Source organism: Bactrocera dorsalis, chromosome 2 (assembly GCF_023373825.1).
Source record: "Bactrocera dorsalis isolate Fly_Bdor chromosome 2, ASM2337382v1, whole genome shotgun sequence".
NCBI classification, from domain to species: Eukaryota; Metazoa; Arthropoda; class Insecta; order Diptera; family Tephritidae; genus Bactrocera; species Bactrocera dorsalis.
Genome location: NC_064304.1, coordinates 23,431,940 through 23,456,371, shown reverse-complemented (window position 1 = coordinate 23,456,371; position 24,432 = coordinate 23,431,940). Strand labels below are relative to the sequence as shown.

At 38.8% G+C, this 24,432-nt stretch overlaps 1 long non-coding RNA gene across 7 annotated transcripts in view; it reads left to right on the top strand.

The window, feature by feature from the left end:
- The window catches only part of LOC105231011 (G protein-coupled receptor kinase 2), a 225,332-nt gene that overhangs the window by 62,564 nt on the left and 138,336 nt on the right, over positions 1 to 24,432 (top strand). For all 7 annotated transcript variants that reach the window (XR_007421778.1, XR_007421777.1, XR_007421781.1 and 4 more), the window contains one exon: positions 17,987 to 19,304. This is a non-coding gene — a long non-coding RNA (G protein-coupled receptor kinase 2). The remainder of the gene's footprint in view (positions 1 to 17,986; positions 19,305 to 24,432) is intronic.

The window sequence follows — 24,432 nt, the reverse complement described above, 5'->3', positions numbered from 1 at the left end:
AATAATGTTTGTCACTAATCGTGTTATCTCCAGAGGTCCGAATTCGAAGCTTGCATTAAAATCAATCGAGTTTTTTCTTTGGTCGTTTATCCGAAACTCTGGTGCTTGGTGCTGAGATTCTCTCTTTAGTCATCGAAAGTCTGCCGGTTTTTGTGTAAACTTATGACTTCTAAAACGGCGTAAGCACAGATCTAGAACACCAACCTCATTTAACAAAACTAGCTGGAGCAAGAGATGAATGAATGAAGAGATCGATTTTTAGATAGTTTGAGTTATGAATCGCACAGGATAAATACTTCAAGCAGTCTTTTTATTGGACAGGGTATAATGACTATTCTTAATGTCTGTCCACAGTGTAAAAAATTCGACTGCAAGGTCACTCATCATACTTTTCGAAAACAAGTTGTATTTATATTTGAGGATGGCTTCAGCATAGGCTGTGGCTACTAAGTGACTAATTTACAGTTGATACACCGCCGGGTTTGTAATAAAAATGCTTCTGGTATTCCCACCATAAAATTTTCTGATTAATGCTCAATAGCGATACTCCAAGTCCTTGCAAAATCTTCGTGCACATTTGGGATATTCTTAGAAAAACCGCTCCCTGAACAGGTCAGGACTGGTATTGGAGTGTTCTTCTAATAGAATGTAGCTATTTTTTCTTTATAATTCTAGAATTTCTTAAATTTTAACAAACATTAAAATGTACTAAACTTTTTTTAAATATTTAAGTCTTCGCTGTAACAAAAATGAGCCATGAAATACTATATTCGCTCAAAGATAATGGCGCTTGACACAGTAATTGCTTACGCCGAACTTACAAAGCAACAGCAAAATATCCTTCCCCACCAAAAGGGACAACAACGCTTAAATACTTAAGTCGTTACAAAGGTCAAAAACACATTAAGAAGATAGGCAAGAACTTCGTCAAACTTTCCTTTAATCCTCTGCCCCCAATTAAATTTGTACACCAAGCAAGTGTGGGAAAGAGGTGGTTGGGGCACCGTTAAGTGTGTTAAGCTGTGCTCTTCTTGTGCCTGCGGATGCATTTCATTAGCAACGCCTGCCTTTTATTTGTAGTCAAGTCAAATAACTAAAGTACTTATAAAATATTAAATTTCACATGGCTTACAAGAGCTCCCGGAGGAACAAGTGTTTGTGGTTTGTAACTGTTAAATAGGTGTAAAGGGATTGTCAAAAAGCAAATGGTACATTAAAGAAAATTTAAATCCAAGGTGATGTGTATATAGGGTGTGGTGAGTAGCTTAACAGAAAGTAGATGTATGTTTTGAGAGAAGTTCGGAAAGAGTGTGTGAGAAAGGTGAAGACGATGTAAAAATATTTAATAAGAACTTTCTTAAGTAAAATACTGTAATGTTTCCCAAAATTCGTAACGGATGGAGTGGAAATGTAGTTTTCTATCAGAGCAGTGGAAGGAGCGAAGATGAACGATTGTGAGGAAATAAAATATGGAGTAAGATGTCCGTAAAGGTATTGTGAAACATATTTTAAATAACTTTAGTTTCAGAAATGTAGACATCACTACGAAAATCAGTAGTGTAATAAAATTCAATTTTAAAGGGTGATCCATTTCGAGGTTCGCTCCTTTTTTTTATAGAAAAAACACAAAAATTCAAATTTATTTTTTGATGTCGCAGATGATCCATCCATTGAGCCCAATTTTCGATGACTCGTTCGAGCATTTCGACTGGTAACTGGCAAGTGATACGCGCGATGTACACTTTCAGTTTAAGATCTCGACGTAAGTTGTGGCAAGTCGTCCCGAATCAGTCCGAGTTGCTCCGGACGGCGCCGAATCGATTCTCCACGGTCTTATACCTGCTTTAAATTTTGTCGACGCAATTTTCGAACAAACAATATTTATTTTTAATATTTAACTTGAGTAATTTTAACAATTATTTAATTTTTTTGGCCATAGCTTTAACTACCTTACAAGCTAATTACGCAATAAATGCAGTGGCCTACAAAATCTTAAAAATTGTAATAATTTCAACGCACAACAGCTTAATTGCACAAAGGCTTCACATCTAAATCAATAAAGCAGCAATTTTATCACTCAAACTTCGACGACCTTGAGGCTGTGAGTGCATACAGCATACCGTATATTTGCTCTTTCAGCACTCTGCTGCTTTAAACAATTTTCCTCAGCAGCTCATATGCAAATTTTTGCAATAAAAATGCAAATCGCAATAAACGCTTAAACGCTTAAGAGTTGAGCAGATCCAAAGAAAAAAACACGCAAAAGTAGTTCGCATTGGATAATCCCCCTGTTACAGCTCTTGCGGACAAGTTGTGGTTTTGTTGTTGTTGTCGCGTCCTTATTGCCTCAATTTATGCGTTTATTTGCTTTTCTTTGAATTTTGGCATTTTCAGCGAGTTTTACAAGTCAGTTATATATGAGAAGGTGTCGTGTGCCAACAGTTTTGTGTTACAAGGATCTTTGTTGTATATTGTATACTGGTAATATAATGTTTTTATGTAAGAAGACCACCATTAATTATGCCAAATTTTTTTAAATGAATTTAGTTGTTCATGAAGCATTTTATAAATTTTACGATTGTCTTATAAAAAATTTTAAGGGAGGTTAAGCGCAAAAACACAAGATTTCATCAGTCCGTAAAAACTTGTCAAAATCCAAGGACAAGATATCGCTCATTTGCTGCAAGACCGGCATAAGTCAAAAAAATCGATTTTCCAGAAAACGCGTTTAAAGTTTTCAACTGCCTACAACATTACACGGTGACTCCAACCTTACACCTCTTCTCAAGCGGAGCATATAAGAGGTATTCATATGAATTTTTCACTCAACATGAAGTATGATATAACGAACAATTCTGCAGCATTAACTCAAAAATCACGTTTTTTGATTTATGCCGGTCTTGAAGCAAATGAGCGATATGTCAAGTAACTGCTGAGAATAGCCCTTCAAAACATCACTCACACAATAAAATCTTCTTTATTAAAGGATTATTTAAGATTTCATATTTTGTGTTCCTCGAAAGACCACGAAAAGGTATCGTAAAATTTCTTTGTAAAATTATCTTGACCCCTTCTATGTTCGCTAATTAGGTTGGTAAGTAGGCGGTATGTCAGACTGCGCACCTGCGCTTTTAGTACCGTTCAAGCCCATCGAGAAATCACCACTCTCTGAACCTCTTCCTGGCTCTTGATGAAGTTAATCTGCTGCGGTTCTTCTACCTCTTGACGGCTTCCACAATAGTTCCGGTCCTGAGATACTTTCTATTCTCTATGAACCATCCTGTGATCTCGATGAAGTTAATCTATTCAATTCCCAATAAAACATTGCCTGTTAGCAATCCTCTTAAAGATCTTATGTCATTCCATTAAAAATGCAATAGTCTGCTTATTGAACAAGTAAGAGATTGCTTTCGCCGAGACTCAGCTGATCTATAACTTGTTTATCGATTAAAAAATATCTACTAATGAGTATCCAGGGACTTATACTCGTATGTATATTTCTTCTTTCTCGAAGTCCCATTGTAAGGGAGTGCCTATATTGGCTAATTCTTCTGCTTCACAGTTACGTGGAATATCACAGGGTCCAGGGCTGCAGGTTTATTCAGAGAAAACTAGTCCTGCCATTCACAATCTGTGCTTCTTTGTTCAAAACCTGATCGTTGATAATAGAGATAGAGGTATCGCACTCAACTCACTTGGTGTCGTTGGTCCCTGGATGTAATATCTTAAAATATTACTGCTGAGTTAAGATTGGGAAGTAATGAGCTGCTGTCCATTTTTAACTTAAACCCTTCAACCTTTAAAGATTCGTTACGATATCTCAATTTAAGTTGTGGCGTCTGGATTGGCGAAGAAATATTAACATTTTTTCACCATTTGATGTTATTTGAATACTAAATATCAGAAACAAGTATTGTGTAGTTGCCTACATTTAGGCACGTAGAGTAAAATGCATGGCAATCAATTATAGAAATGGAGTATTTATGAAATTCATATGAAAAAGTACTCAAATTTGCTAGAAATACAGTATTGCTCAAAGCATTTAGTCAATATGAGAGAAAGTCAAGGTTTCGTTGCCTACCTTTAGGCACATTTTTAGAAAAATATGGCAATTAATGTGATATAATAAATTCAAAGTATTAAAGAGATGTAAAGCTAGCCTCATGTCACATCAATTACTATGTACTACATACCAGGCTAACGCGGGTAGACAGCGTTGCAGTGGAGAGGCAAAATGGTGTTGCCTACATTTAGACGCTACGATTGAAAAGTTCGGAGATCAAAGCAAAACTGTTTTTATTATAAGCAACAAAATTTTAAAAGTGTCAAAATGGCACGGAATTATACTTAATCCATTTAGAAACGCTAGAACTTGGGCATCCTACTTGACTTTCCTGGCATTTTGGAACATCTAGTCACCAATAGCGGACTATGTTAAACCACTAGATATGAATTAAATACATTTTTTGAGTCCAGAAATTTCGGAATACTTAAATTTTTCGCGACTGATTTCCTTTATGCATAAAAAGTATGTGCATGACCACACTTCAACGGAGGCTGGCACACCTTTTATGTGGCACTTACGTCGCATCAGCTGTAATATAAAATGTAATGACACATGGATTAGGGAAAGACGTCGTAAATTGCATTTAATTTGCCATGATCATCTATCTAACCACATTCCAGCGTTTTCTGCAATCACATCGAAAACAAATCAGACAATGTGTGCGCAGAATACGAAGTGTACGTGCATCCGATAATCTGCCACCATACGAAACACACTTGCCACACTCCTAATGCAAACAATTTTTACATGTGCTGCAAGGATATACACGTCAAATTACTTTCATGTTGGTGAGAGCGTTGTCAGCATGAATATGCATTAAGCTCAGATGTGCAGTTAGTTGCTGAAACCCTGCACAACTTTGTGTCTCCTTAAAAGCCATCAGGCAACTTGAAACTTAATGCAACGCAGATTTCTACAAGTATGTATATCTGTATGTATCTATGTTGACTGAGTGTCTTCTATGTGGGTGAAAAAATTCTCCACGCGAAGTGAATGTGCCAAGGCGCAAAGCTTCACAAGGTCGCTTTCCATATGTGCTTTCTATATGTTTGACTGCCCTGACGAGTGCCGACTCGAAGCTGGTGAGAGCCAAGCAGAAACGAAAGACTAGGTGGTACGTCTACTATGTGTACAATGTGTAGCCTTTTACAGTTGCAACATATGTGGCAAGTAGAAAAAATGAAAATGAAATGAAATCATAAAAATGTGTGCATAAAAGCTCTCTGGCCTAGACGCGGTTGGCAACAGCACACTGAGCTCGACTACACAATATGGCTGGTGCTTGAGCTGCTGGTCGTATGAGGAAAATATGCGCATAAAATGATTGCTAGAGTAATTTTATTATTTTTAAAATCTCGTTACACAATCTGCTGCTCATATTAAGATTAAATTGTGAAAAAGAAACAGTGTGGATTAATGAGCAAGAGCAGCTGAAAATAATGTCTGTCAGGTGATTTGCAAACTCATGCAAGCTAAATGCGCTTATTATGTTTACGGTAACCCCAGCAATATTTACTACAAAGTAAATTAGTGTATTTGTGTTTTGCAAAAAAAATCTCATTAGTTGGGATTAACTATTGCGATATGCGGGGTCCTTCCTACCAATGTATAAAATGGATAAAACAATTTCGGTAAGATATCAAGATGGTAGGGAACCTAAACTACCATCTGGTCAATTTACACGCGGATTGAGAAAAAATTTACATATTTACATGAATATTAATACAAATCTTTAGTATCGCCTTCAAAATAGACTTCTGAGCGCAAACAAGCCTACCAGCTCTTGATCAAATTCTCCATACTTCTTCTTTCTTCTTTACTGGCATAGAAATTCTCCATACACTTGTCCTAAAACTCGGCAAGCCTTCAGTGGTTTCAGCGAATTTTGATTTTTTCGGTTTCGTCTCATTTTTCATTCCATTCGCTAGAGTGCTGGACAGTTTCGACGTAATATTCATAAGACCGTCATAAGTAATGCTGCGTGAATGTAGTCTTCTCAGCTACTCTTTTACGACTTCTATTCTATTTTACAAAAGCGAAACTTTCAACTTTAGTGTTAAGCTGTTTAGTCGAGAAGACCGAAACCCATATCGTCGTCTTCCTCTGACTCCGACTCTTCCTTTTTGACTTCTCTGTGGTCCTTGATGAGCCCCTGGGTGGTAGCAGCTCGTTTCGTATTAGTCTGGTATTTACTTGCTTCATGCCCTAAACCTCTAGCCGAAATCTGTTGAGCCGATCCATAAGAGATTAAGATCCTCTGCTATCAACACCACATCGGTGACTTTTGTATCTACTGCGAGAAGCTGAAAACGACCGGGAAGCAGTTCCGTCAACCTCAAAACCCACCGTTCCCACGAAAGTTGGTTTTGCGTCTTTTATGAGCTTTTCTTGTGTAATCTTCTTGGTGGCAATTTATTTTTGGAGGCCACCAGTGATATGCCATCATATGATGATCTCAACAACCTTAACACAATTCTTCCGTCACTTTGTGATCCTAGTTGAACCTCTTCTGTTTCTCACTATAATTTCCAAAATTCCGAAAATATATCGACATTATTGGAGATAGTTGGAACTTGATGCTCAAATTTTCTCCCAGAGACTGACAATTTTGCACAATATCTTACAAATTTGGTACATCTGAGTAATTCCACACAAGTGTTTCACCAAGAGAATGTATTGAAATGGGATTCGACTTGCTTTCGCACCCCCCGAAAGAAGAAACTGTCATCGAATGAAAAGGTGAACGCCTAAACTAAAGCGCCGAGATACACAACCCAACAACAAGTCGAAATTATTAAAATTTCCTACTGAAATTCGGAGTCAGTGGCCGCAATATATTCATAATCGGGTCGTCATAATCGTCTTCTTAGATCAACTATTGAGCATATGTGAAAAACTTTATTTCACAGGCATAGGCAGCAATCCACACGTACTAAATGAGTCACCATTACTTTCCGAAATAATTACGGTTTAGTGCGGTTTATGGGTCGGCGGCGGCTTACTACTTCCGTGATGATCAACACCGGCACGTTAGTCAATGATAAGCGATTATTTTTTACCCGAATTGGATGATATGGACCTGGACAATATGTGGTTCCAACAGGACAGCACCACAAGCTGCACAGCGAATGTCACAATCGATTTACTGAAAACCAAGTTTGATGAACGTGTTATTTCACGAAATGGTCCAGTCAATTGGCCGCCGCAGTCGTGCGATTTGACACAGTTAGACTATTTCAGGTGGGGCTATGTCAAGTATATGATTTATGCCAACAAGCCAGCGATGATTCATGAACTTCGTACGAATATCGAATCGAATATAATTAAATGAGCATGAAGGCCCTCAGTTCTTTAGATATCGCTAATATTTCACACACATTTCTTCCCTTCCAAGAAGCTGCTTATTTGTTAGAGTCGTCGATGGACCACTATGGCAAATCGACCGTGTAAAATCAAGTACGTCTACGGAAAACTTTCTCATTCGATATCTGTACAAAATATGGCACGAATTATTTTCCAAGAGGTATAATCTCCGAACAAATAATTCCTTCAAAAAATTCAAAAGCAAGTTGTTGTATGGAAATGGTGATGCAACCGAAGCTAATGATTTCACTTGTTTTTATTTAAATAGATTTTCGTTCTTTGCTGTATTTGCATAATTTCACCATTTATAGAAGTTTAAATCTCACTTACTGTACTTCAACACTGTGTTTAATCTTATTTTCTTACTACTTATGCATTTCTAAAAGAGTTTCTTCAGAGGCGAGTGAATCGCAATGCAATTTGTGGCTGCATCCTTGCACTAAATAGATCTTCTTCAAAACCCGCGCGCAAATGCTAAAGACCCATTCAAAACCATTCATTGTGAAAATGCGAATGCACTACAGAGGAAAAGAAGTCTTTAAAATATAGAGTATAGTGTGTAAATAAATACGACACAACGCACTCACATGCCACATGCCCCTCGCACCATCGTTTCGTGAAAGTTCGCAACTGTTTTGTAGTAAGTTTCAACTGAATGTTTTCTCCATTTCACATTGACGCGCTGTGCTCACTCATTTCCTCGACTAAAACCTGCCAGCAGCAGCTCGTGTTTGTGAATATGCTTTCGTACTTTACTTTCAACGAGGGATATATTTATGTTTTCTTCTTGTATGCGAGGTTGGTTCAATAAGCCTGAGCTTTGTCGTGTGATCTTAATAAATAGGTAGACGGTCGATTGCAGGCGCTGAAATGTCTGAAGGAGTAGGCATCTCAAGAATGGTGAAATTGAGTGGTAGGTTTGCGCTGGTGAGAAATCACTAGCGTAACAGCTGTTTAAACACAATACGATTATTTGGCGTAGTTTGTCCTTGTTGCAGCGATTAGCTAATATCCGCTGATGTGGCAAGTTTAACATGGGTTTGGTCATCCAAAGGTAGCCACAGGATGACCTCGTATGCTGCGAGAGCGTTTCTTTGTTCTTCCCCAAAGCACTGCCGGCTAGACTTGAGCATTTTGTTGCGACTCTGTAGACAATATTCGCGATCGAACTGAAGGAGCATAGACTATCAAGTGTGACGCCTAAAATATTAGGTTTGTTGACAGTCAGAAGTGAAGTGAAATATATTCTAATATTAAGATCGAATCTGTACCATCCACCTGTCTATCGTCCAGTTCGTAAAATTTGTTGTGGATTTAGTGGAGCAGAGTGTCAGGCTCCTTGCAGATCGTATCAGCCTGAAAGTTCGTTGAGATAACTGTTTACTACGTTCGTGATCTTCAGCCGTGCTCTTTACTCGTGACCTTCGGCGAAATATGTATCTATAAGAGTTGCAAAAGAACAGTCAGAACAGTGCCCTTACCGGTGAACCAATATATTCTCTTGACGGACAAAAATTTGAATCGAATGAGCTGGTTATCGACGTCACGGCGGCCTACTTTGAAGACCTCCAGCAAAAATATTTGTCAGACACGAGCTAAAGAAGTTAGAGAATCGCAGGGTCAAATGCATCAAGCTAAAAAAAGAACTTTAAGAAATATATCGCCGTTTTTCGAAAAATTTCGTTCTTCTTTTGTAGGATGAGGACTCATTGGCTGGACCTCGTACGTACGCATTCTTCACCAACACTAGGCCCGCGCGTCCGCTCAACTCGTCAACAGGACTTGTAGCTTCTGCTTGAAAATTCTTCGTTCTTTCACTTGGCTACACCGCCTTTGATTGCTTTTGTTTCCCCCCCTTTGTTTGCTGTTTGTGTGCGTGTGTGTGTGTACAGCGCCTTTACAAGGATTCTTATTTTCTCTATATCCTTTGTTTTCCTTGCGAGCAAAATATTTATATTTTCTTTTTACTTTCTGCTCCTTTAACTCGCTAAGTTTTCTGAAAGTTTTATTTAACTTTTGCTCGGCTGAATTTTTATGCATAAATTGCAAAGTTTCATTTACCCGCCCTCCCCCGCACAGCACACGCACCAGCCAACTCTAAGAATCTACTATTTATTGAACCGTATTTGTTCGAGCGCTTCGTTGAAGATATTGCCACATTTTCCTTTAGCGCAACCGGAAAATATTTATGGACTTTTGGTAGAAAATTTCAAATTCCGTTTTACAAACATAAATTTGACGCTCAACGATATCGCTCGGTAGTCAGCCATTATGGCGTTTTCTTTTAAAATTTGTAAATACCTAAAAGCACTATATGTATATTTATATATATGTATTTTCGTTGTATGTATGTAAATTTCTAATGTTTTCAATTAAAACAAAATTGGTTTTTATTGTGTTCTTTCGAGCTGCAATTCATTTGGTTGAGTATTTGTTTTCAATTTGCATTTATCAATAAACAATTTCGTAATTGAAATATTTAGTCGGGTTTTGTAGCCACTGCTATGGGTCAGCAATTTATTTATTTGCTTTTGTATGTTTAATTTGTTATCACTTTAAACAATCTCTGCGGTCTCTGCTGTGTATATTATAAGCCCATTCATGGCGTTTTAGCAACAATTTTGCGTTCTCACAAAGAAAGCAATCACTAGTTTTGCATTAAAATTCATAGTTGTTTAATTGAAATTTAATTGCATAACAACAACAATAACACAAGCAACAACTGTGCGCAGTGTGTGTATCGTAGTTGCTGGTGCTTGTAAATATTAATAACACTGTAATTGTGGCGCTCTCTCCCGCTCAACTGCATTCAGTCCGACATAAACATTGTTGTGTTTGCATATTTTCAACTTAAAAATTACAAATAATTGACCTAGTAGCATTTTGTTTTATTAATCGATAATTATTTGATAATGCGCCTAATTGTAGGCAAAGCTTATAACGGCGTTTTCAATAAAAGCGATGCAAAAGTCATTTTAAATAAAACAAAAGCATAATTCGATCGATACTGCTGCAATTTCCCGTTCGATATTCTAACGAAGTTCATCAATCGTCGCTGGCTTGTTGGAATAGACCATAAACTTGACGTAGGCCCACAGGAAATAGTCTAATGACATCAAATCGCACAACCGAGGCGACCAATTGAGTGGGTTATTTGGCGAGATAATACATTCACCAAACTTGGTTTGAACAAATCGATTGTGACATTCGCTGTGTGACGCCATCCTGTTGGAACCACATATTGTCCAAGTCCATATCATCCAATTCGGACCAAAAATATTTGGTTATCATTGAGCGATAGCGATTCCCATTCGCAGTAACGTGGCAGTCTTGATCGTCACAGAAAAAGTACGGCCCAATGACGCCGCCGGCCATAAACCGCACCAAACTGTATTTTTTTCGGAATACAATTATTACTCATGGAGTACGTGTGAATTGCTGCCTGACCATATTTTACTTACTGACGAAGCCATTCAGCCAGAAATAAACCTCATCGCTGAAGATGATTTTTCGATGAAAATCCGAATCATTTTCAAGTTGTCGCTCAGCAAAATTCCCGAACATACGACGATTCTGATGGTCACGCAGCTTCAGTTCTTGCGTCAATTTGATCTTGTAAGGATGTAGGCCAAGATCTTTTCGCAAAATTCGCCACAACGCTTGAGACCGACGTTTGAGAGACTGATTTGGATCTTACTCAACTTTTTCATTTCACTGGCACGGAAACATTTTGTACTGTGCCTGTGGTTGTTCGAATAGACGCTCAATTGTGTATCTGACAGGACGATTATGACGACCATATATTGGACGTAGCAGTCTTAATGTTTAAATTTTAATAACTTCCACTCATATAGTAAATATTTTTTATTAAAAAATCAGCGTCCATCCCTTATTCATCACATCAATAAAAATTGTCAGACATTTGTTAACATTATCATAGAAATTCTAACTTAGAAACCAAAATTTGTGATAACTCTTATTATGAAATCAATTACGCAATAACCTACGGCCTTATGTAGGTAGCTTGGTAAGAGTACAATCCCTTCGGGCTCAATTACCGCTATTTACGCCATTTTGATACACGATTCGTAGGATCTTTAAATATTACTACCTCATTGTTGTGTTCAACCATTTGGCGCCCCAACGAAGCTACTTATCTCTGTTAAGCTTTTTTAAGGAGTTTTGGTACCTGATGGATACCAAGCCTTCTTCATCGGGGTTTTGATAAAGCGGAGCACTTGCCGAGGAAGTATACAACTGTTTCCTTAATCCTCTCGAGTTTGTAGCTGCGGCAAATATTGCTATGAAACATTTACACTTTTTACGCGTGTTGTCCAAATGGTCAATGCACCGTTATGGTAGCTGTAAGTCTGTATTTACTTTTCCTGAACCTTCCTGTATATGGTTGTAGATTTCCATCTGTTCTAAGCTATTTTTTCATATTGCCTATTTAGCTTCCTTTTCATCATACAAAAATAAATTTATGGTATAAGAGGAACTTCCAAAAAAGGCTTCGTTTGGCTTTAGAACTATTCAATGTGTAGTATTTCCCTTCGCAAAGCTCCTGATGGCTGTTTCTATGCTAACATACCGACAAGGAATATGTGGATGGGGATAAGTCCCTGGAGTAGAGACGCAGTAAGCTTTCTTGCCAATGCATAGCATCTAAGAAGAATGGCTGCAGAAGTTATCTTCTGTGAGGTACTCTCCCTTCAGCTTAGCTTTAGCTGTCGAACTACTGTAATATTTTTCACGCAGAAGTAACTATTATTAAGTAACAGTTAACTACTGCTCCGAAGTGTAGCTTCTTTCAGCGAGATGTGCATTTACTCCGTTGAAATCGCAAACTGAGCGTCGTTAGTGAAGGAGTTCCTACGTCCTCATCAGACTCCGTTTGGGAAGCTTGTCATCTCGACATCGGCATCTCTGGAAACTGCAAATTCGATGAGCTTGTAAAGTGGAGCACTCGTACCCCGCTTATGAGGGAGCTTTGAATCTACCATTGTCATCTTGCGTTCTAACACTGGACCATTGGACCTCGCATGCGCTTAGCAGGTGTCAGTCGACGACGTGTGCGACCGCAAAATCTTTTTTTGCCTAGAGTAGATGTTCATCTTGTCGCCTTAGTAGGACAAGTGCTTGCAGTATATCGGTTCAAGGAAATACAAATGTAAAGTAAATGTTCCTAGTAAGAGAAAACTGTCTGCAGACATAATGATGAAACGAACACCTTATTGATCCTCTACTCGCTTAAAGTCGCTTAGCAACCTCCACAGCCTCCTTAGATGAAAACAAGAAGGAATGTCAACGAGCTGTTGCTTCTGAATTTATCGATAAACATATTTAAAGCACACATCTGGTGTTGACGGTGTGAACATGTTTGCTCTTGTCCGTTGAAGTGCCCCTAATGGACCAGTAAATTAATTAAAAAGCAATTTGCATCATCATTTGTGTTGCAACGACATTCGATTACTCAGACCGATGATGAGCCCACAAGCACATGCACACTCACACATACACGAATACCGCAAGCTTTACATTTTGTATTTCTTTTTAGCTTTTGCTTTCGTGTTGTTTTACACAGCTGAGGCCTTAACAACTACAAACACAAATCTCGCAAGAATAATCAACAATGTGTATACATTGACTCATGTGACACACATACACGCATACCTGCATCTATAAGTAGTTGTACTTAATGAATAATCATTACATAATATCTCTTGCTCGTTGATTAATATTTTTATTGTGTTGTGTTGTTGTTTATCGCCATTGTTAATTATTTAGTCGAGTCTGTGAGTGGATTTCGCGCTTGTTGGAACGAGCTTAACTTAATTAATTAGCAAATCAGTGTAATTACTTTTAAGTGCTCTAAAGTATGTAATGCATATTTTCAACAGTCGTCACGCGCCAAATGCGGTACATAAAGCAACAACAACAAAACAACGAATTCCATTACGCTGAAAAGTGTTATACGGCTATAAACTCAGTTGTTGCTCGCTTGCGTTACTCGTACTTGAAGTACTTTTCGTAATAATTGCAGTTGTTGCTGTTGTTGTTGGTTTTCTGGTTTTACTATTTCCATTGAGTTGAAGTGCAATGAGTTTAGTTGTGAGTTCTGAAGTGTCATTTACGTCATAATTCGAACCTTTTTATTGTTGTTGTATTTCACACTTTAAGTTTTGTATTCGCCTCGTCATTTGTGCTTAAATCGATTTTGATATTAGGTTACGCGTTAGTCAAGATAATACTGGTGCCATGTGCTTTATAAGACCGCACACTCTTGAGGCTGTTGCCTTTCTGCCACTATGTCTGAATTTGGTTTTGCCGCAAAACTAACAAAGCTGTGTAAACTGACGTTAAGTAATACCAAAAGCTCCGTCAGGATCGGGAAAGACCTCTCCGAGCCGTTCGATGCCAAACGAGGTTTGAACAAGGCGTACGCCGATAATATTGATATTATTGACCTCAACATCCACGCCGTTAGCTCTGCTTTCTACAGATTGAACAAAGAAGCGAAGCAAATGGGTCTAGTAGTGAACGAAGGCAAGACCTGTCATATAATTTCGTCTATCTTGGAACCAGCATTAACACCAACAACAACCACAGCCTCGAAATCCAACGCAGAATAGCTCTTGCCAACAGGTGCTACTTTGGGCTGAGTGGGCAATTGAGAAGTAAAGTCCTCTATCGATGAACAAAGACCAAATTCTACAAGTCAGTCATCATCCCCTAACAATACCTGATGAATCGACATTACGAGGTTTTGAGAGAGTAGTTCTGCGGAAGATTTATGGTCCTTTGTGCGTTGGCCACGACGAATACCGCAGTCGATGGAACAATCAGTCGTAAGAGATACGAGTATATGACGACATTGACTGTTCAGTTCAGTGAATTAAGAGACAGCGGCTACGCTCGCAAGTCATGTCGTCCGATTGGATGAAATTACCAATTCTTCAAGTATTCGACACAGTACCCGCGGGAGGAAGTAGAGGAAGAGGAATACCTCCACTCCTTTGGAAAGACCGGGTAGAAAAGAACATAGGTACACTAAAAATTTCTAACTGACGCCAAACAGCGAACCTTGCTAAGCCAACTGTTTTGTATTTAAATCCACAATCGGTATTTCAAAAACTTCTTTCAGAACTTTCTCCTTATGACCAAAAATAGTTGAACTTTGAGCCTTGCAAGTTGCGAGAGAGTTTGGTTACACTGTTTGGCTACATCCGAAATTAGCCCTTCCTCACTTGTTACGTTGAGCAGTAGCTACCATTCTGCTGCCTGTATTCCAACTTTACTGTCTCTTCAAATTACCTTTACGTAATGCGCTTACATTCATAGAAATAGCTCTCATTTACACCAATGTAATGTCCATTTCCATTCCAGATGGCCGTTAGCATGCATAAATTACCCATATATGTATATGGTAGCATGACCATGGAAGGACGTGGCCGAGCAATAAGTACTAAAAGGCATTGCGTGCCGAACAAGATTGTATAAATTAATGTGTGTGCAATTGGTTCGTGTGCAAGTGAACATATAAGGGGTGGTAAAAACGACGAAAGTATACCATTTTCTTAAATACAGAAAATTAAAAAAAAATATGTTTATGTTTTCTATGAGGAATGCTTTTTCAAATTTAATTTCCGTTGCCAGGAGAACCTTAAAGGTTCTAAAAAAATTGATTTTATGGTCAGGAGAACCTTTCTGATAGAAAATCTTTAGAAAGTTTCTACTAAGCCACTCGCTGGTATTAAGGAAATTTTGATTCAATTGTGTGCAGATTCACTATTCTCTTTTCATCTTTTTTGTTCACTTTTCCTATCGAACAACGTTCTGGTAAATCATCGACATTTTTAGCCACTATATATCGCTGTATCCACTTCTGTACAAATGCCTTCGACTTTCTCATATATTTAGCAGCCACTGATTGCGACATTTTGGGACCTTTCGGGTGGATGCAAAGGAACACAGCCTCGTAGCGCGACGCGTACTTAGCACTCATGGCGTTTAACGTGATTCTCTTTCAAAAGATCAACGACAACTGAACCTTTGTTAACAATGCATCAAGGACAAAGCTTCCCTCTATTGGCTCGCGAAGAAATTAGAGCGAAATCTTTAATTAACTGTCGGTAAAGTCGACCACGCTCTTACTTGACAGACTGTAATATTATGTGGTCCTATCTGAACAATTTTTTGGGAGATTATAATCTTATGTTAGCCTATGTAATTGATAATAAGATCCTCATAATTTGACAAAGAACCAATCAACAATTTATTGCGACGATTAATGTCAGTTTCGGCTATGTTTCCTGATTCGTCGAAGGTGTGACTGCCGAGATGTTCCAACTTCAGATTGTACTGTTGCCATGGACTTAATTTAGGTCGATTTTGTACGGCTGTTATATCCGATAGCGTTCAGTTTCTTGGTGATAAAAAAAGACTTGTAGCGAATTTTCAGAACTGATATCTCAAAAACAGAAGAACTGCTTAGTGTACATACAGACTATGTTTTCTGACTAATTCAACTTGTACGTGGGCCTTGTGAAATTACACTGATGAGTCAAATTTTTTCTCTGTATCTCTTGCTTTCGTACATTTCTAATAGAAAAGCATAGCTTCTTGCTGTCTTTACTATGTAAATGGTTTCTCTGCCTTCTGTATTTCACCCAGGCATCACTTCTTCCTCATTCCTTTTATAAGTGAAACTCATTCCTTAAGGTGCTCATCATCACCACTTCAAGAATGTTACCCAAGAGCAAACACAGACTGCCATAACGCTTTCATACGATATTAAAATTTATATTCATGAATGTGTAAATCCAGCACAATCTCTTATAGCTGATCCCATACTTGCACACGCACATTCTCGTTTCCTTTTAATTTAGCCCATAACTTAGCGTGAACATTTCTGCTTTACCGCTGCCTCACGCTCGCATCGCACTTCGTTTATTTCTCATCAATAACCAGTTTATCACAACTACTACGTAAGTTTTTTATGCGTCCATTGCGGTTTCTGCGCTCGATTACTGTGGCCAATAAGCGTTAGTTGCTCATACGCCACGGTGCACCGCTGCATAGCCGATTCTAGTAAAGCGGCGTATTCAACTTGTGCTTTGTGTGCAGCGAGTGCAGCGCATTTGCTTTAACTTAAGATTATTTTGTTAAAATGAACAGCCATAAATTGCAATATCTCCCCTCTCTGGTGTTATTGGAAAAGTTCAAATAAGTTGAGCATTACTGCAGTTAGTTCTCGTTAATGCTCTTGTTTTCGTCAGGAAATAGTAATTTACTTTAGTTTTTGAAACTGCACGAACTCTTGGTCGTTTTAATTTATTGCTGATATGTTTTCTAATCGGGTTGCCATATCGCTCCGAAGATAAAAACTTAGGTATTTAATTAAATTAATATTTTTGTAAAAAATAAAATCATAAATTTTTGAAAGGTTTTGCTGCAAAAATAGTTTCAACAACGTTAACGTTCAACATTGGCTGCCAAAGCTTGAAGAGTTTCTAATTTACTACAGTGATCAAATTGAAAGGTTTATTTTGTTCATTTCATCGCCTTCAAAGTGATCCCCTCCCGCTGCAATACATCTGCGCCAACGAATTTTCCAGTCATCAAAGCATTTAGAAAAACCTTCCGTCGTGATAGCCATAAGAACCTACTTCAATTCAACTTTTATATCCTCAATTGAGTCAAAACAGTGTCCTCGGAGTGGTCATGTGAATTTGCTGAATAACCAAAAGTTACACGAAGATAAATCAGTTGAATGCGGCTATTGTGGCGCGTTATTATTTGAAAATGTGGCGAAATGATCACGAATAACTTCAACCAATTTCGGTCATAAAAAGTTGGTTATTATCGATCTATAACGCTCTCCATTGACAGTAACGATCTCACCAGCTTCATTACGAAAAAAGTACGGATCGGTGATTCCACCAAATCAAAAACCACAACAAACAATCAAGTTCGGTAAATGTAATGGTTGATCATGAATAACTTGTGGATTTTCTTCGCACCAGAATCGACATTTTTGTTTATTTACCGCACCACTCAGATGAAAGTGAGTCTCATCGGAGATTTTCTTATATATATAGTTTTTAAGTGGTTCCAAGGCAAAATCAGCAAATTCACGACATTTACGGTGGTCTAATGGTTTCAGTTCTTGGGTGAGAACAATTTTATACGAATGCAAGCCCAAATCCTTTTACAAAATCCACCAGGATACCACAACCTGTCGAAATTCTTAAATACGTCTTCGAACCGACAAGCTGCGGTCTTCAGCAACACTTGCCTGAATGGCAGCAATATTTTCACTACTTCGAACGGTTCTTTGTCTCATTGGCACTTGAATATTATGTAACACTTAGGTCATATCATCCCTATTGGAAAAGCCGGTATCTGCGGATATCATTCTGTTTATAATGAGTGAAATTTTACATTTTTTCAAACAAGGTGACCAACTAGCAGTTAATCAATAAAATATTTGTTGCATTACAGTTAAATTTTTCTTTAGAAAAATTCTAATTTTGTTTTATTTTCCCTACTTTGCAGCGCATCATTATCTTCAACTTCAAGAATTGACAACCATATCTAACCGTTAAAGTGATCCCAGGTACTAGGCAAATGAAGTTCTAGTAACTAACTTTTGCACAAAAAACGGCAGCACAAAACATTATTAGAAATATTGAAAGTTGAGCGAAACGCAGCGAGAAGCGCACAAAATCTCAACAGAAACCCTGCAACAGCACAAACAATATCGCCCAGCCTACTTCTGTGTTGGCATGTTGCTGTAGTTGGCATCGCTAGCAAACTAAATGACGCCAATCGTTACAGCAACAACAACAATAATAATAAAGCAAACATATCGAGCCATTGAAACGGCACTTTCCGCTGGACACGGACACACACAAATGCGGCCAGAGCCAGAGCGAGGCGACCTAGCACCACTTACAATAAATAAAATAGCAAAAGCGACAACAGCAACAACAACGACGTTACAGCGTTTTTCGCATTAGTTGCGTAGCGTGAAAGCAAGGCGGGAAGTGCGTGTTTACGCCGCGTGGTCAGTGAGCGACAGGAAGTCCGCCTGTGTGTGTGTGTGTGTGTGTGAGGCTTAGTGTGGAACACGCCCAAGACGCCTAGCAACAGAGATTTTCGGTCGTGTACGCCAAAACGCGCTAAGCACGCTCGGCAAACGAACGGTACATACGCACAACAAACGGAAACGGAAACCCAAGTGCTGCAAACGACAGGCGGCAAAAACGTTTGGCAATTTGCTCCGCCGGACAGGCAGGCAATCTATGAGCACCGTTAGTTGGCTTTCTGTCAGCGCCGTGTACATATTTGCCATACCGCTGCACTAAGTGTGTGTGTGTGCGCGCTTATATACTTCGTACATATGTGCATGTATGTTTGCATCTATGCGTAAAGGTGTTATGTAATCACGCGCCATTACTGCAGGCGTCAAACAACCAATAACTGGTGCGCAGCGTCGCAATAAACATTTTATTCAAAACATAAAAGTCACGGCGTTGCCAAGCGGCAAACGAAATAATTTGGTGCGAGCAAATAATATTGCCACACTTTTATTGCACAGTCAAGAAACACACACACACACATTGAAGCACGTGTTCACAGCGTTAAAAGACACAGCAGCCATAGTTTGCGGCCGAACAAGTGCCGGACAATTAACTTCAACCCCCAGCCAGTGCTTGAGGCGGCGCGACACGTGCAAGCCGCTGCTAAATATCCGACAGTGTAAAGATCTTTTTTCCAGCCGGCCAAAGGATACAATAAAAAACCGCCAACCTGGAACTAATGGAATTAGAGAATATTGTGGCCAATACGGTCTACTTGAAAGCCAGAGAAGGTAAGTGTCTGCCTATGTATAGTAATGAGATATAATAATACATATACGCTTGTGTTCATATAACTAAGTCACGCCACTAATAGGACGAAAACATCGATGCCCTTATGTATCGAACTCCATTTCTTTTACATGCCCGCCATGGGCGCGCTTGCAGAAGTCCAGACTTTGAACCCAATTTTCAAGGGTTTTCAAGCATAAATCAGTCGATACTGCTGCAATTTCACGCTCGCTATTCCTACGAAGGTCATCAATCGTCGCTGGCTTGTTGTAATAGACCATAGACTTGACGTAGGCCCACATGAAATAGTCTAATGGCATAAAATCCCACGACCGAGGCGACCATTTTACTGGGCCATTTCGTGAGATAATACTTTCACCAAACTTGGTTTGACGATGCCATTCAGCCAGAAGTGAGCCTCATCGCTGAAGATGATTTCGATGAAAATCTGGATCATCTTCAAGTTGTTGCTCAGCCCAATTCACGAACATACCACGTTTCTGGTGGTCAAACGGCTCAGTTCTTGTGTCAATTTGATCATGTAAAGAGGAAGGCTAAGATCTTTTCGCAAAATTCGCCACAACGACGTCACAGAGATGCCCAACGCTTGAGAACAACGTATGGCAGACTGATTTGGGTCTTCCTTAATTGATGCGCTAGCTCAGCAATATTCTCAACACTATGAGCACTTCTTTGTTTCACTAGTACGGGAATATTTTGTACTGCCCCTGTAGATTAAAATTTTTCCACTAGACGCTCAATTATTGATCCGACAGGACGATTATGACGACCATTAATTCGATGTAACGTTCTTAAAGTTGAGGCCACTGTCTCCGAATATCGGTAATAAATTTTTAATAATTTCGACTCGTTGTTGAATCGTGTATCTTTCCCTGTTGAAATCGCAAACCTTACTGATGGGAAATGTCGAAAGAGCGGGAAAAAATATGGCGTCGTTTGCTGTCCCTATCAGCCTACTTTTGTAGCGTGCCTATTAAAAACCCGCTATATGGAACTTTCTTAAAATTTTATCTCACCTAAATCTAATATTTAGTTGGATATCCTACAGGGTTTGACCGAAAAGTAAAGGAACTGAGGCCATTTAAAAAAACTTACTGAACCAATCGTTAAAATTCTTTAAAAACTTTCAAATTACGCTCTTTCTGCGTCGATGCAGAACTGCCAGCGCAATTTCCAAGCATTGAAGGCGTCACGGAAGGCATTCTTCGGAATAGCCTTGAGAGCTGAGGTATGCTGCTTGGATCCCTTCTGTCGTCGCAAAATGCTTGCGTTTCATCGGCCCTTTTAAGGCAAGGAAACAAAAGAAGTTGGAATGCCGGTCTCTGTTGGGTAGCTGTTCACAAGAAAGGCGGTGTGAGCCGGGGCGTTGTCGGCTGCGATGTCCTGTCGGACCCGACTGACCTTTCGTTTGAGTCTCTTGAGGACTTCCACGTAAGGCTGGCTGTTGTTTATAATCCCCCTTAGATTTTCCCTGGGGTTTATGTCCGTACTTTGAGCTGGGAAATTCAGAATTTGAATATTTCGACTATTTATCCAAGCTTAGGATCATTTTTGTGTTGAAAACTTCAAAGCAACAGTAAATTGTCCACATAGTCACCACCATTTTCCACTTTTTTTATAACCGGGCCAATGCCTGAAATGTGAAGTAATCCTACAACATCACCGACAACCCACTGTGTGTCAGTTTTTTTAAGTATACTTGGCGTTAAGTTATTGTTAGGGGGTAATCCAACATATGGTTTGTCGAAAACATTGCATTTGAACTCACCACTTCAAACTATCAAATTCCACAATTTAGGACCCTAAGAGAGTGGTTCAGAGTTGGTCTTTCCAAACAAGCTTTTAACTCCGATGGTTCAGTTTGTATGGTATTTGTTCCGAAAATTGAGGAGTTTATCGGAGAGAAACGGATAGGGATCTATATCTCAAAAGCTGAGGGACTAACTTCTTTAGCCGCTGGAACATCCGCTACATATGGCTGTCAAGTATTTTTTGTGAATCTGATATCCGTACCGACACAAGCTCGAAACAAGCTGTCGTCAATACTCATTTTGATTGCATTGAATGTTGAATCCGCTTCCAGAATATGTACATATATAATATGTATATATTTTCTGCTTAAAAGGTATTATAAGCACTTCTGTCTGCTCCGCTTTACACTAGTTTGCAAGTAGTCATTAGCAATCTTCTCTCCCACGTTAGGTCTTACCGTTGTATTCATTTCTGTTCGGTTCTCTGTAATTAATCCTTCATGTACGTAGGTATTGGTAAATGAAGCAACACATTTGATTAAATACTGACGATAAGAGTAATCTCTTCTTCATCTACAAGGTATTACTGCGCTTCAATACACCGGCTCACATTTCTTTACCCTTGAACTCGTATGCGCTGTATGTATGTATGTGTAGTATATGTGTGAGTGGAGGCGAGCACTGAAATCTATTTGCTTATTTGCTCTGCCTCTATAATCAACAATTAATTATAATACACGCGCTAATAAGAAATAATTCATACCACTTAATTACGCTTACATTGAAGATTGTGCTTGTGATTTAAGGCGGCTCCTGACGACAGGCAAAGCCGTAAGAGTTGATAAGCAAAATAAATTGGGGATTAATTTACGCATGAACTAACTTACATGCAGCACGCTGCTTAACATATGGATGCAGTTACATGTTCTTGGAATTACTCGAACACTGCTGAAGTGAACTATGTATATACATATATGTATATGTAGGGTTTTCCAATAAGAGTAATGTGGTTTCTTGAAAAGGAAAGCACATACAATTTGTTAAGGAAATTCAAATGTATTTCTTCTTGAAGGCCATTCAATAACACACACTTCTCGAAATAATCCAATTTCCAAACTTTTCTCGCAATAATTCGGTTGTTGCAAGTGTTGTGTGGCACGTAGCCCTATCTTGTTGGAACCAGAAGTTGTAAAGATCAGCGTCTTCCAATTTAGGTTATCAAAAAAAGTTGGTTATCATCGATATATACCGCTCTCCATTAACAGACACGGTGTCACCAGCTTCATTTCGAAAGAAGTAAGGACTGATTATTCCACCAGACCAAAATCCACACCAAACTATCAAATTAGGTGAATTGAATGGTTGTTCATGAATAATTTGTGGATTTTCTTCGCACCAGAATCGACAGTTTAATTACCGCATCACTCAGATAAAAGTGAGCCTCATCGGAGAAGTTAATTTTCTTAGAAAATAGTTATCGTTTTCAAGTTATTCCAAGGCAAACTTAGAAAACTCACGATGTTTATGGCGGTCCAATGACTTCAGTTCTTGAGTGAGAAGAGTTTTATACAGATACAAGCCCGAATCCTTTTTCAAAGTCAACCAGATTGTGTTTTGAGATAGTCCCAATCCTTGCGAACGTCTTGGCAACACTTGCCTGAACGGCAGCACGAAAAGTTGCTTTGGAGATCGATCTCGTTCTCTCCGATTATTTATCTCCATGTCTCTGTACATAACTCTTTCTCTCTTTATGTCCCTAGCTCCTTTTCTCCCTTTCTTCCTGTCTTCCTTTCTCGTTTTTCCCTTTCTATCTTACTTTCTCAAAAACGGTGAATATCTACTCCAAATTCTAAAAGTCTAGAATTCTAAAAAATCTTTGGGGCGACCCTCCAACCTACTACTGATTTAGTGATCTTAAATTTTACATTGTAAATGCTGCATCACCAACATTGTTAAATTGGGCAGACATCATTTTGATAGTCTGATAAACTCGAGTTTTCAATTAAGAGCTAGTCTTCATTAGATCCAATTTTCAGCACTGTCAACTCTTTTTTTTTGGTCCAGCTATCATACAGAACTCTGAAATGAAGTCTCTCCTAATTGATTAATTTCGATAGAATTGTGAACAGTTTTCAAGCTTTCTACAAATGCTAAAAACGCATTAAGCTCTCTAGGGGTATCTTGACCTCAATTAGAACATCGACAAAGGCTTGAGTATTATATGCTGAGGCAGACTCAAAGCTCCGTCGTTCTTGTCTTTCAAGCTAAGCTGATGCGGTAACCTCAGTTCATGTTTATTACAAAGATTGTCCGCCAGTATTTTCCGTTCCAAAAACAGAAAAGCTCTAAATAGTTTTTGGACGTTATAAGAGCCCTTTAGTCCCGCAATATTATTTTGCATCACCTAGACTCTTAGGAATCCTTTCATAGAATTATTGTCAATTGGAGCTCTTCTGTCTCCTTCTGGTTTACTACTGGATGATTAGGGTTCACATGACTTTAGCAACTGTTAGACTATTCAAGCTCAGTCAGAAGTTAAATCTAGTGTCCGCCCCGCACTTGGTAACGACGATCTGTCTCTAATTGTAGCTGTTATAACCAGTCATTATCCAGTCGGCGTCAACCTGATACAGATAAAAGTAAAATCACAGGTCGACATTGTCTGGAAGAATGAGTCATCTCAGCCTTATTTCTAGACAGTATCGTTTTTTCGAAACCTTGCTTCTACATAGCAGTTCAACTGTAATACCGATATTGTGGATCATGCTTAGAACCCAGCCTACCTTAAATCGTTCTCATGACGTTTCGGCTTACGGAACGAAATGGTGCCAAACGTACAGCTGGTAAAAGTTTCGCTATAGCGACTTTATCTAAAACGCAATATATACATAGCAAATACGAGTTCCGGTGTAAACAAAACGAACAGAGTGTGTGGGAAGCTTTCGAGTTCATTATTCTAGTTTGTAAATTTAGCAACATTTTGTAGCTTCTTCACGTTAGTCAACAAGTTTCAATAACGATCCTAAAGTGGGTTTTCCACAAATCATCGTAGCATAACAATAGGGGTTGGCAATTCTCATGAACTTGGAAATTCATTATATCATCGCTCTCGAAATAAAGTAAAGTTAGTCAAAATTAGATTTTCTTCAGAATATTCCACAACAATTGTTGTAGCTAATTTCTACCATCCAATACTCAAGCACATCCCCATCAGGTATTTGTCTACATTTCTATTTTTCCAAATTTAATTTTTAATTTTACGCCCCTTCTGCCACAGCCGCCCAAGCGAATCTAAGCTCCAGAATATTGCATGTCTCTGGGTAATTTAATGTACAAGCTTCCGGCTTATTGCGCTTAG